A 13,604-nucleotide genomic window follows, 5' to 3' on the forward strand; every position below is an offset into this window, starting at 1 on the left:
CGAAACGTTCTCTTCCTCGCTACGGAGAATTCATCCCGTCCCCGTCCCCGTTAATTGTCTCGGGTATAGATTCTTGCCCATCCCTGTACCCGTCGGACATCGGTCGGGTAACAGATACCCGACGGGTACTGTATACCCGATAAACAAGGACACTTGGGATTGCAGCTTTGCAATCGGAGACGTTTCTTCCTCACCCGGATATAAGTGTCGGAGTCTCGGAGATGCCGAGGAGAAGGAGCGAGGTTGCGAGGAGGACGAACAAATGTGGCAGAGAGACCGAACTGAGGAAGCGAGGGGCACGAGCGCTCGTGAGGCAAGCGTGCTTATGCTGCTGGCGGAGATGGTGAGGAAAAATTGAACTAGGGTTCCTAGAACACACAAACTATATATATGATTGTTTAAATTTGGGTCAAAATACCTATGTTGAGCATCTTTTGGCCTAATACTCGCATGACAGCTCAAATAGTCGGGTTCCCAACGGGTAACGGGGATGGGTAAACAGGGAATGTTCCCGTAGCCGCTATACCCGTCGGGGATGGATTCTTGCCCATTTAGATACCCGCAGGTAAAGATATGATCCTATCCCCGTCCCCTAATGGATTAAATATCCGTCGGATATTGGGTATCGGGGCCCGTTGCCATCTTTAGCTATAATGCAACTGTCTGTTTGGTTTTGAGGGTAAAAGCGGATGGAATAGTACGATCTCTCAGCCGATGTGTTTGGTTGTGGAAAGAGTAGGATGTGATGATCCCCACAGCGAAATATTTCTGTTCCAAATCGACGACAGTACGTTCTTCTCCCTCTATTGTTTTCGTTGCCTTCCATTTTCTTTCTTTTCTTTTGCTTGATTGAGAGAGAGAGAATAGCCACAGTAGTAGTAACTTTTTTTTGGTCTTTTTTTAGGGGAAGTAACTTTTTTTTGGTTGGGATTGGGAAATAGGAGGATGTGGCTAACCGGCTATCGTGACAGAGCCCAAATCTGCGGGGAGCAATTAATGGGCCTTTAGGACCAACAAGAGCCCACCTCCTGCTTTATGGGTTGGACCTGCTTGAGCCCCACTTCAGGTGTCACTATAACTTTACAGCCTGACAACTCCCGGCCCACCGAGCTCCAGCTAAATCGATCGAACCGTCTCGATTGGGCCCGATAACCCGAGTACCACGAACGTGTCATTCTACTTGTCAGGCTCGCAGCCGACACTCTAGACTGCCGCCGCCGCTCCATCCACGGCGCCGGCGGCCGGCCCACCGCTGCCCAAGACGCTTCTTTGTCCATGCATTGCCTCTCCTTCACTTGTTTTTACCACTCTCAGTATTTACCTACCAGTCAAAGATCAACCATACAACCCGGTTACCTATCCTCAGTATGTTGTGTATGATTGAGAATTTTACGACCGCTTCTTTCAGCTCTTGGCGAAAATAGCCAAGATGAGCAAGTACTTGCTTCTGAAAATACTTCTGTCATGTTATTTTCACAGAATGCTTCAAAGTTGTTTCTATTTCTAGGGACTATTCAGCTGGTATTAAAGTCGGCTGATAAGCCGACTGGAGCTGTTTTATTGTGAGAGAAAAATATTATAGATTGTAACTGATAAGCCAATTGATAAGTTCAAGCGAACAATGTTTTCAGATTTTATATGCCAGTAACCTGCGGTGCATTAGATCTAGCCAGCGGCCATGTGTATCCTTTCCCATTTAGGTACAAAACTGTTCTTTTTTTAGAGGAATGCATGATTCCATTAATCAACCGAACCAGCTAGATCGCTGGACACCAAATTTATTATACATTCTGGCACTCCGATCATAGAGGGCATCCCCTCGTTACCCAAGCTTCCGATCGAAGCTAACTCATGCGCTATCCGATTACATTCACGTGGAACATAGTTAATCTGACGTAGAATGTAACATCCTAAAAATTGCTCTTTTTGAAATAGAGTTAAAAAGATTTAATTTGGTATTTTTGTGCTCATAAAAACATAGGAAATAAATTTTTTTATTAAATTAAAATTTATCATAATACTTAGCAATATTTTGGTGCATACATACTGGTGCATTGGAATTATTGGAATGCGTGACTTTGTATAAAATTCAAATTTTCAAAAGGATTTAAATTTGAATTGAATTTGGATTTAAAAATTTGCTTTGGAAATTTAGAAAAGAAAAAAAAGAATTTTTTCCTCCCATTTTCCTCTCTTTTGTCCCAGCTCCCTTCCCCACGCGGCCCAGCAAGTAAGCTGGCCCAGCAGCAAGCCGCGTTGCTCGAGCCGCTCCTCTCTCTCCCTTGCTCTGTCTCTCTGCCGATCGGTCCCGCGCATCTCGTCACCGACAGGTAAGCTCGCTTTGTCGGCCGTCTTCTACCTTGCTTTCGTTCCCGAGCCAAACTCCGCCGTCGCTGAGAGTCCGCAGCCGCCCCGTCCTTGCCGATTTGCGTGCGCTCCAAGCCGCTCTGCCCCTATAAAATCCGAGCACCGTGCCACGCCCCCCATCTAGCCCTATCGCGAGCCGCCGCCTCCACCCTAGCTCGCCGCGCCGCCGAATCCCTAAAGCCGCCGCCGCCCATCGAGCCCCACGCCCTCTCCGTTCGATTCCCCGTTGTCAAGAAGCCCTTGGTGAGTTCTCCGTTCCGCCCTCTTTCTTCTGGTGCTTTTATTTCGGACAATCGCGGCCCGTAGGGCGTTTTCTGTGCTTGCCGGTGAGTTGCTCGTCGTCGGCAATGGTCGCCGTCGCCGGCGCTACTCTTTCGGCCAGTGGGAAACACCCCAAGCGTTAGGCGCCGTCCAAATCTAGATCAACGGCCCAGATTAGAAGATACCATTTCAGCTGGCATTTTGCTAAAGAGCCCCTACAGTTTCACGTAATAGAACCCATAGTCCAAGGCGTACTTCCATAATACGTTTTCCTGTTCTGAAAGCGTAGTTTTTTTCTAGTAGATTTAAAATACGTTTTCTCTTTCAGAAAGGGTAGTTTCTCTCGGTTAGATCCAAAATACGCTTTTATCTATTTACATTTTTGCCACTGATCTTGTTTTAGCCATAAAATCTCTGTTTTAACTCCGTTTTGACCCGTTCAAGTTCCGTTAGATTCGTAATTGCGTATTCTACATGTTTATCCTACTATTAAATATATTTTCAACTTTTGAAATTCGAGGTTAGGTTTAATCTATTATTTTATTAAAGGAAATCTTGTTTAAATCATAACTTCTTCGTTATAGCTCCGATTTTCGTGGTCTTCGCGTCCGTGTGTTCGTAGCGAGACGTAGATCCGTTTTACAAAATTTTCACCTTGATTTTATGCTGATGGTGTACTGTTATAATTTATTTCTATTGTTTTCTTCGTATATGATTGCATGGATGCTTCTGTGGTGCTTTATGATCTTGTCTAGTCGGTAGGAAGTACGTTGGTGATATAGAAGAAGTTGGTGATCCAAAAGAAGTCCTTTGGAGGTTATAATTCAGTAGAAGAAGCATCTGAGTTTGAGGCAAGTATAGTATGGGATCATCCTTGTTGTCCTATTTAACTTAATATCATTTTAATTCATACCGTATGTGTCTACCCCGATAACCACAGTAATTTTCCTAGCTATTTGATATCCTGGATTCCTTGACACCTTTGGGTTATTGCATTGGGTGGTATGATGCTAGTGCTCAACTGGAACAATGATCTTGTAACTTAACTAATGGTATATGCAATAAACACTAAAAAGATCTTTTTTAGCAACATGAAACAAGGGGGCTAGAGTATTGGGCTGTTTTTATGATGCTTTAGATTCATCTCCCTAAGAATTTATCTGTAAGTGATTATCCGGGACTTATAGTATAGCTGTGAGGGCTATATGGCTCTGGCTTTAGCTCAGTATGAGAATCTTTTTTAGCTTGTCAGTTGTTACCTTTATGGCACAAGAGGGGCGCCGACAAGTATGACCTTTGCCTGCCAGGTTGAGTGCATTTTGATTTCTTGGTCTTTTGTCAGTCAATCCTTAAAGGGGAGTTCATGCTTATTAATGGGGAAACCTAGCGGCCCTAACTTGTTAGACGAACCTTCGAAAGGCTTCATAGTGAACCCTGCCGATCTTCCTAGGTAGTGGGTCAAGAGGTTGATCACCTCGGACGAAAGGGTAAATCACGACTCACAATAAAAGTGTACAATCTCTGCAGAGTGTAAAACTGTTATAACAGCCGTGCTTATGGTCACGAGCGGCCTTGGACCCTTACAGAATAGATGATGAACACTGATGATACTGATGATAAACGCCCTGTTCGCTTGGCTTATAAGTCGTACTTTTTCAGCCAACGAACAATATTTTTCTCTCACAATAAATCAGCCAATAGTACTTTCAGCCATGGCTTATCAGTCAAGCGAACGGAACGAAAGATGCTCACTAATGATTATTGTTTTTGCTATTTATTATTCATGTTTACCTGATCATGTGCTTACATGGACTGATGATAAACTAGTTGCTACTCAATTGCTAAAATTGTGATAATTAAAAGCTAATCGTAGTTAAACCAGTGTCAGTCTTTTGAGCCTAATGAACCCCATGATATATTTGTTGAGTACGATATGTACTTACGCTTGTTTTATTTTCAATATTTTGGAAAAATTCTGGATGGGTACCAGATTGCTGGAATTTGGAGGAATTAAGCTTGTGATCAATCAGTTAGTTGTCCCTGCGGAATTGAAGTCTTCACCTGAAGATCGGAGTTGTCTTTCCGCTGTTTGCTATCTAAGGTTACATCTTTATACTAAGTACGTTATATATTAAGCATTGTCTTTCGATATTACCCTTATTTATAGTTATACGTGAGATTTAATTTTCTGGGCTCACATATGATGCGTACGTGGTCTTGTTCTTCAAATTGGGTGCTACATAAAATAAAGTTTTCAGCTAGTAATTCCTTCAACTCATGTACTGCACCACCAAGGATTGACGAGGAGACCTTCCACCACTAGGACTGCATCAGATTCGAGCACAATGTCTCTGATGCCCAAACCCGCTGCTGCTTTCGCTCCTTCTACACAAGCAAGGAGCTCCATATGCAGAGGGTTACAAGCATAGCGGAGTCTTCCTGAACCTGATTGGATCACTCGGCTTTCCATCGTCCCTGATGATATATTCCCATCCTCCATTCTTATCAGCTTCCCTGAAGGCACCATCAGCATTGATTTTCAGGCGCCCCGGTGGAGGTCGTAGTCATTTTGTCGCCCTGCTCCGAGAACTCCCGCCTTGCTGCCTGGTCCTGTTTAAAGTTGTGACCTCCAGAGTTTGCTTCCAACAAAGGCTAGCTATGGAGTTCGGCAGCCTCTTCTGTTCTCCTTCCCTAACTGCATTTCTTTCGCCAATTCTCCAGGCACGCACACCTCCACAGCTCCTTGACATGCTTGCATTTGAAAAAAAAAGATGGCCACCATCCTCTCCCATTCTGTTCCACATGACACAGCGTTCTCCAGTCTTCGTACCACGCCTTTCTAAATTTGATCGCAGCGCCTTACAAGTGGATTGTTTATGTTTATGTCCATTCGGCAAATAAGTGACGACGGTGCTTCAACTTTACCTAAGTTTTCGAAAGCCAACAAGAGTTATAAAGCAGCCACCTTTTGAGTTGTCTGAATTAGGATGGTGATAGCTTGAAACATCAATAACCCCTATTTTTCCATGGCGGTGTTTGTGAGACATTACTACAGAAAGGATTTTCGCCAAGAGCACTTTTACCGTCGGTTTGAAGTAAAATTGGTAGTGAAAATGATTTAACCAAAGGTTCGCGACAAGAAAGGAGAACCCGTTTTTGCACAACTTCCTTTTCTTCATTGTGCCTACTTTCATTTTCATGGGAGCTTTAGGACTATTAGGAGCTTATGCACACCTATCACCTAAAAAGAAGAGAGGTGAAGAACGAAGACGCTGCCCATTTAGAGGGAGAGTTGAGTGATTTGAATGTGCAGCTAGCTTCCTCACAAGGCATGGTTGCTTTGACGGGGAATCAGTTGGCCACGGTGGAGGAAAGCAGCCGAAGGGCGAGGGAGAAGTAGCAAAGCTACGTGGAGGCCGAAGTGGGGGCATGTGCCCCCTAGTAATTGTATGTCTATGTTTAATCCTTAGAAAGTAATAAAGATTTACACACTAGAGATAACTTGAATACTATTGGCCCCTCCTTGAATTCTCTTCGAGCTCCGCCACTGCAAGGGAGGAGCTTGTTCCAAGCAGGGAGAAGGTGAATCTTCTAGAGACGGAGCTAAGTGTATGTTTGAGAGAGCTCCAGTTTTGAAAACATGGATCTCGAGCACCAGCTTGACCATAGAGCAGCTTCATCTTGGATCTGGCCTTCCACCATGGATCTGCGAAACATGTTTGGCTTACGGTGCAACTCCAGATGCAGAATATGCAAGTCCAGTTCGCAAACAAATGACGACCTTATCATCATAGCTAAGCATACGGTGCTTCAACTTTACTCAAGTTTTCAATGTCCAACAAGAGTTGAGTTGTCTAAATCTGGATGGGAAGAGTTTCATCTTTGAAACAACAATAACGGATATTTCCCCATATTGTTGTTGTTTGTGTGAAGCGTTTGGTCCGGATAAGTTGCGCAGTTCATTTTTTCAAGAATGTTTTCTTTTGGGATTAGATTTTGCAGCCCCGTGCTCTGGATGCCAACGCGGCGCCCAGCGATCCTAGCTGTATTTGTAGAACGCATGACATGCTGCATGAGGCAACGAACTGACAAGGTCGGCGCGCATGCAGGGAAAGCCAAATTTATAAAGGATACCTCGATCCTTTTATATCATGATGAAAATTATTATTGCAACATACTCTAATTATATTAGGAAAGGGAAAAGGGAAAACAAGTAGTAAGTTTCTGGGAGGTAAGAAATTGGCTTTGAGGAAATCCCCAAATCAATTGACCTTTTTTCTCCTTTCTATTTTCTATTCTAACTAGGTAGCGTGCTCGTGCGTTACTACAGGGACTAATAAAACTTTTATACTAAAAACACACGGATCGCATAATAGATTATATTGCATCCCTACTATTTACAATTCCAAAAAATATATATTCTAACCTCTATTTTTTTTTGACAAAATTAATATGTAATTTGTTGAAAGATTAAAAAGATGCCAGCCACCATGTACCCTCTAGCTATCAGATTTCATCGTCCCTTGCCACAGCATACTTCTAGTTTCATGAGTGTGCATGTGCCGACTCGTGGAGTCTATTTTGCCTGTCTAGTTCTTAGCTTAAGTTGTGCCTTGCACTCAGGTCCATCTCCACCACTCAACTGTCAATACGCATTTGAAACTGGGAACAAATCCAACTATCAAAAGGATTCAATAATACTGAAAAAATGGAAACAAAATATCAGCATGCTATGCAATGTAACCTCTGTTTTGCCAACATAAAAGAAACTTATCCGTGCTAAAGGATCACTGGTTCATAGTGTACAATGCCAGAAGAGCATCCTTACCCGGTTTTAAGTTTCTATATATTATGCCATTGGCATGTAAACCGTCCATTGCACAGTTAATTGTAGTGTGTGATGTGTGTATCTAGTTGACTAGGCCAAATGCTATTCAGATAAGTTTTCAGTGACATTCCTGGTAGTATCTCAATAACAATCACCATCAATGGTCCCTTCCTAGCTCCAATGAACTGCATGAGTGCATAAACATATGCGAGAGGGTCCAAAAAAATGACAATCTATGTAGCCACACAAACATGTCATTCAGACTAGGAAGTACCTTGACAAGATTCTCATGTTTCATTTTACACATTATATTTACTTCTCGATTGAAACAGGCTTCAAGTGTTGCTTTTTCTTCAGGAGTTTTTCCACGGTTAAGAACCTATCGTTACAATTTGATCACGATACCTATTCAGAGATACAAGGAATACAGGACTACTGAATATGAATTAAACATACTAAAAGACAAATGAAAATAAACTAAAACAACAACTAATGCAGATACTTGAAATTCAGTCCAATAAAGTAGCCACATACATGTGAAAAATTAGGTGCGAGCATGCATGCCTCAAAAGTATCGTTACTTCCCCTTGTGGACCTTCCTAGTTTGTTCCCAACGAACATCAACTTAGGATCAACAAGCAGCTCCCTATCTTCAGGATGCCGGATATCAAAGTAATTAGATTCTACAAAGAATTGGGTATTAGAAGAAACAGAGCAATATTATTATATATAATCTGTAAATAAAAAGAAAAACCGTAAGGCAGTTGTACAATAAACGCTATGTTCAGTTCATGTTCAGATCAGAGGAAAACTGAAACATTTCTTAAAAAATAGGTGCGAGTATGCATGCCTCAAAAGTATTAGATACTTTGCGACTCTACGAGTTGAGGGCTGACGGACGGATACATGGAGGAGACAAGCGCCGCCAGAGATGAGGGGGGCCCGCCAGTGTGCAAGGCTGTGTCGGGCGGGGACGTGGATGGGAAAGGCAAAAATTAAAAAGAAGATATCCAAACAAAATAATGTCCTCTAATGTGGACCCAGAAGCCTTACCAACCAGCAAGAAAATCTAAAAGCTCAAGATGATTTTCAATATACTACATGCAACAATATGTTTCATCAGCCTTCTGCCTAAGCAAAATGCACCAGCAGTAAACCAGATCTTTCCATACCTATAACCACAGAGGTAATAATCAGGCCTACACCCGATAAAAAACCAGGTAAACACATCGTTAAATTTTAAAAAGGTCATGAAGAAGATTAAAGGAGAGCTAATGTACTCCCCAACCCAAGGAAAGCAGATTTTGAACCACCTGCTCTTGATTTTGTTCTACTTCTCCATCATTAAAGATCAACACTCTCAACAAAGAGATATTTTTCTCGACCTCGCTCTTCCAGAGCCTAATAAGAAGGTGAATACCAATTAGACTGCAAGTAGTATTATAATAAATCACTTCGCTTTGAGGAGCATAGAACAAGAATAATAATCAATGCTGACATCACCGTAGAGGTAATATAAACAAACATACTATTGCACTTGACTCCTTGTATCATATGATTGCATGGTAGAGGTGGCTTTATATTAAGAAGACAGAGGAACGTGAAACGTCTAGTCAAGGACTTGAACTTAGGGATGCTCACACCCTTAACAAACTGATCTAGACTCACCATCCTAATGGTGGAACATTTATTAGACAACCAGGATATGAAGTCGCAACTACCTATAATTGCTTCTCAATCTTAGGATTCAATTTCAGTTTAGCGAAATAAACCCCATCACAGGTAGATTTTTTTGAATAATTTCCACTTCCACTATACTAAGCCAGTTAATTCCTTAAAGAATCTGAAATGCGATAAAAATTATCATTCAGATCACGACAAAACTTTAACAAATAGAGGATTTTGTGCTCACCTTTATTTGGCTCAGTGCAAACAGCTTCAGGCCAGTCATATCCATAACCTTCAAGCATGTATTAATCTGTCTCCCGAACTTCTTTGATGCAGCTGGCTATAAAGAACACATAATATATTTAATCTCTTTTCCCTAATTTGGTACCATTAATCATCAATAAAAAAACTCGACTGGTGGGGGAAGAACCACCCCCATGGCATTATAATTAAGAAGGGACCATACGACCACGGTTGAGAAAATCCCCATAAGAAAGCACTTACTAGGACAACACGATCTCAATATTCATTCATTTGTATGTGTGACTGCACATAATAGTTCACCTAAGAAAAATTAGGGTGAGATAATTTGGGGAGCTCTTATTTCTATAAAAAATAGTCTGCCATATCCATAAAATGAGTAATATTGATATTGATCCTACAAATCGAGACAAAGTTGTGTATCCTTTATTCAGCTTATCCTTTATTACATACTAAACTTAGTCAAAATAAAGGTTTTCTTCATTGACAGACATACTGCAAACAAAATCAAGATATATATGAAACTGACTCAGATATGATATTGAATGTCTTGCTATTCTTTCAAATTAAATCAACAGCTTTAATTCTTTTTCCAAGGATAGTTTTGCTACAGAGGCCTTGTCAAAAGCAATGTTTTTGAGGCGCGGCGCCCGACCCCCTTCACAATGCCTAGGCGTTTGTGGCGGACGCCTAGGCGACGCCATACACACATTGTAAGGCGTTGTAAGCTAGAATTTTATATACTAGTGCAGCACATACATACCTCGTTTGTTGCCAATTCTTGAGCCCATGTTCCTTTCTTTCCTTTCCAAAAGCTCTTCTCCCATGTAGCATCCAACCCCTTGAAGAAAACTGCATGACAATTAAAGAATTCAACAATCAAACACATTATCAGGTTGCTGAGAATTAAATAGGAAACAATACACAATAGGCAAGATAACAAATTAGCAATCATTAGTACATGCATGAGCATGGCAAATGACATCATAGTCTGTCTCAAATAGTCCACAAACTTAGAATGAAGTACTGAACTCTAAAGCATACTAATTAAGTCAACTATACCAAAGCCATACAACAGGAGTGCAGGACAACACAAAAGTACAGTAAGGGTGCAGGACACAAAAGAATCCATCAGCAGGAGTGCAAATCTCTGTTTTAGCACTCAAAATCCATCATCAAACTCATCAGGATCTGCAGCCTTGTCTTCTTCAGTAGTAAGAACGTTGCCATCTTCTTCACACTCGCTCACTTCCGCATCATCATGTGGGTCTTCAACTTCATCTTCCTCTTCTCCATCTCCAGTAGCAGGAACAGGAACATTTCTTGAATGACTATAATATTGAATAGCAGTAGCTCTCCTAGGAAGATTACGACCCTGCAGCGCTTGTGATGCACCGGTGGCTTCATCAACATGCTGCCATGTGAGCTCATTAACAGCATCAGACCCTCGAGCACCCAGAATGGGCACATGCAATGAATCAGCCCATTCATTGTCCCAATCAAACTCCTCAATGACCAAAGGGTCATATTTCTTGCCTGCCTTCTCACGCATAAGCTGAAACCTTATTCTCATCTTCCGATTGTATGAAACAAAAACAATATCATTCAATCTCTTGTGCAGCAGCCTATTCCTTTTCTTTGTATGCATCTACAAACAAAAAAAATCAGATGGGAAGCAAAACAAAAAATAAGATTATATGCATCTAAATAGAAATTGTTAATCACAAGGATACTCACAAAAGTGAAGGTACTCCAGCATCTCTCACAACCAGATGATGAAGCACAAAGACTAACTGTACGCTTAGCAAGTCTTTGTAGTTCAATGGCTCGGCCACCATAAGAACGCCACCAATTAACTGGATGAAAAGTACAACACATATTAGGAGTTTGGAATGCAATTAAGTTGCTGAAATTTGCAAGCTGAGGTTAACAACACTTACGAGGACTCATTTTGTCATAGCTTTCCTTTACCATTTTGTTTGAGAAGGCATCTCCACATTGCTCTTCATACTCAATGGCCTGCCTATTGATCTTCATTTGTGTTTCCACATCTGGTATCATTCTTCCAAGCACTTCAATAAAACAACCTCTTAGCTGCCCAACAGTGGCATCATCATTAGCTTTTACAAGAGGATAAAATTTTCCTGGGTTCAAATATAGTGCAGCCCCATACAATGGATGCTCCATTTGGTTCACCCAACGCTTCTCAATAATGTCCATGATACGCTTGAGTAGGCCCTGCTTGGTTGATATATTGAAGCTGAGCTTTATCCTATCTTTTGCATGATTCATTAGAGCTGTAACCTCTAGCATTGTAGGCTTCTCATCACCATCAACAACCCTCAAAACAATTAAGAGTGGGGCTGAAGCTCTTAGGCAATCTTCTACTAAGTTCCAAAACTCAGTAGATAGCACAATGTCTTGCACTTGTTGACCTGATGTAGTTGTACACAAGTTGTTCCCAATCCATGCTTCACTAACAAACAAGCTCTTCAAGGCATCCTTGTTCTTGTACAAACTTTTCAATGTCAAAAATGATATGGCAAATCGAGTCTTTGCTGCCCTAACAAGATCATTCCCACCTGTTTGAGCCCTCATTGCACTAAGAAGCCTCCCATGCCTATAAATGAACATGGTGACACGCCTAACACATGCAATAGGTTTCTTAAATGCCTTCAAGTTCCCAATTTCTTCCAACATCAGATCCAAGAAATGTGCAGCACAAGGACTCCAAAACAGTGTGGGAATCCTGTCCATCAAAATCTTACCAGCAGCCTTGTAGTTAGCGCCATTGTCGGTCACAACTTGAACAACATTGTCCTTTCCAATGTCCTCAATCTTCTCTTGTAACAAATCAGCTAACATTGTTGCACTATGAACTTGACTTGATGCATCAACTGACTCCAAAAAGTATGTTCCCTCAGGGTTGTTCACAAGAAAATTAATCAAGTGGCGCCCTCTCATATCAGTCCATCTGTTTGATATTAGTGTACAACCATATTGCTTCCAGGCCTACTCATGGTCCTTCCTCATGGCACTTGTCACCTTAACACATTCTTAAAGCAAAGGTTCACCAAGCTGTTGGTTAGTTGGAGGCTTGTACCCTGAACTATATTGGGTTGTTGCCTCATAGGCAATTTCAAATTCCCTTGAATTTGCTGCATTAAAGGATACACCACACTCCATGAACCATAGTGCCCATTGCAAATCCACATATTGCTTCTCCTCCTTAGTCTTTGTGCTGGACTCAATGGTGGGTTGAAAGTCCTTTGCACGCCTTTGATCTACTATCTGTTCAGGTGTTCTTCTAAGCATAGCAACAACATACTTTGTTGTCTTTGGTGTTGAATTGCCATTGCTAGGTCTTGAAGCCTTGAATTGATAGATAGCATGCCTTCTCTTGGTGGCTGTCCTAGAACTTGGTTTTGCAGCCAATTTTGGTGTTGCACCCCTATATGCTCCTGCTTGTACATCTACTACTGCCACCTCCACAACTTCATCTTCCCCATCTTCTTCCTCAATACCATCCAAGAACAAAGGTCTTCTTCTCTTCTTTTGCAAGTAAGCTTCCATCTCTTTCCTGATTTCAGTGGTAACTTTTGGACAAATGACAATATCTCCATATCCACCAGCCAAATGTTGCTTGAACCTCTTTATGCCACCTGAAGCCTCATTTCCACACAGGATACATGTCACCCAGTCTCTCCTAGCAGGGTCCTACCAGTAGGCATATTTCCAGCCTGGATCATTGGACTTTGCTTTCCTTGCTGGATCAGTCTTGGGATCATAATCAGGTGCTTCACTTGAGCTTGCCATGTTGCTAGATGCTACATAAAAGAAAGCAAGAGCCTTATGTTTGGGAAAGCAGAGCACACGCCATATTTAGAGCAGACAGAGCATAGCATAGCATATCTAGATTTAGAGCAGAGTAAGTACAAGCAAAGCAGACAGAAGAGTGGGTGGCGTGTAGCAGCGGCACTGGGGCGCTAAGAAGAAGGGCGCCAAGAGCAGATCATAGCATAGCATATCCATCGACACCAAGAAGCAGAGCATAGCATAACATAGCATATCCGTCAACGCCAAGCTCCAGACGCTCTGCCAGAACATCACCGCGTCCAAGAAGGGTGCCAAGAAGCTTGCCTCCGCCGCTACAGCTATTACCATGTCGTCGTCCACCCCCACCAGCAACTGCTCCTCTTCGCCGTCCTCCAACGATGCG

General features: G+C 42.0%; 1 pseudogene; it reads right to left on the reverse strand.

Annotated features, from left to right (window-relative positions):
* Positions 1-11,311: 11,311 nt before the first annotated feature.
* Positions 11,312-12,571, reverse strand: LOC136551323 (uncharacterized; annotated as a pseudogene).
* Positions 12,572-13,604: the final 1,033 nt, after the last annotated feature.

The sequence above is a fragment of the Miscanthus floridulus genome, chromosome 4 (assembly GCF_019320115.1).
Source record: "Miscanthus floridulus cultivar M001 chromosome 4, ASM1932011v1, whole genome shotgun sequence".
Lineage (NCBI taxonomy): Eukaryota > Viridiplantae > Streptophyta > Magnoliopsida > Poales > Poaceae > Miscanthus > Miscanthus floridulus.